We start from the raw sequence: 645 nt of genomic DNA, 5'->3' as shown, positions 1-645 counted from the left end.
TACTGGACTGACCAATGACCAAAGCACTGATGGCTTTGAGATAAAGTCTGGACTTGTCAACATGGTCCAAGCAAGTCCCTTCTGCGGAAAGGCATCCGAGGATGCCAACGCTCATCTATAGAATTTTCTGGAGGTAAGCAGCATAATCAACCCAAAAGGCACTACGATGGATAATATTCGTCTTCGGTTATTCCCATTCTCTTTGCTTGGGAAAGCAAAGACGTGGTTTTACACCTATAAGGAAGGATTCGACACTTGGGATACGTGCTCCAATGCTTTTTTGGTCAAGTACTTTCGGGTGGGCAAAACCAACGCCCTTCGGAACAGGATTTATAGTTTTCAACAACTCTAGGAGGAAACAGTCCTGGAAGCCTGGGAACATCTTCAGGAATACATTGCAGCATGCCCACACCACGGCATGGAAGAATGGCTTATCATTCAGAACTTATTCCATGGCCTGAACCAGCGATCGCATGATCACATGGACGCAGCAGCGGGAGGAGCATTCTTCTCCCTCGATGTTGCAGGAGCTAGAGTGCTCATCGACAAGGTTGCTTCCAACCAGAGTTGGAAGGCAAAAGGAATACATGAAATCGACAGTGTCGATAAGTTGGTAGCCAAGATGGATCTTCTCATGAAAAAGCT

At 46.5% G+C, this 645-nt stretch overlaps 1 non-coding gene across 1 annotated transcript; it reads right to left on the bottom strand.

Moving 5' to 3' along the window:
* Window positions 1-313: 313 nt before the first annotated feature.
* On the bottom strand, window positions 314-420 carry LOC120646529. Its single transcript, XR_005664434.1, has one exon. It is a non-coding gene; the product is annotated as a small nucleolar RNA R71 (small nucleolar RNA).
* Window positions 421-645: the final 225 nt, after the last annotated feature.

Source organism: Panicum virgatum, chromosome 8K (assembly GCF_016808335.1).
Source record: "Panicum virgatum strain AP13 chromosome 8K, P.virgatum_v5, whole genome shotgun sequence".
NCBI lineage: Eukaryota > Viridiplantae > Streptophyta > Magnoliopsida > Poales > Poaceae > Panicum > Panicum virgatum.
This window is presented reverse-complemented; position numbering and strand designations above follow the sequence as displayed.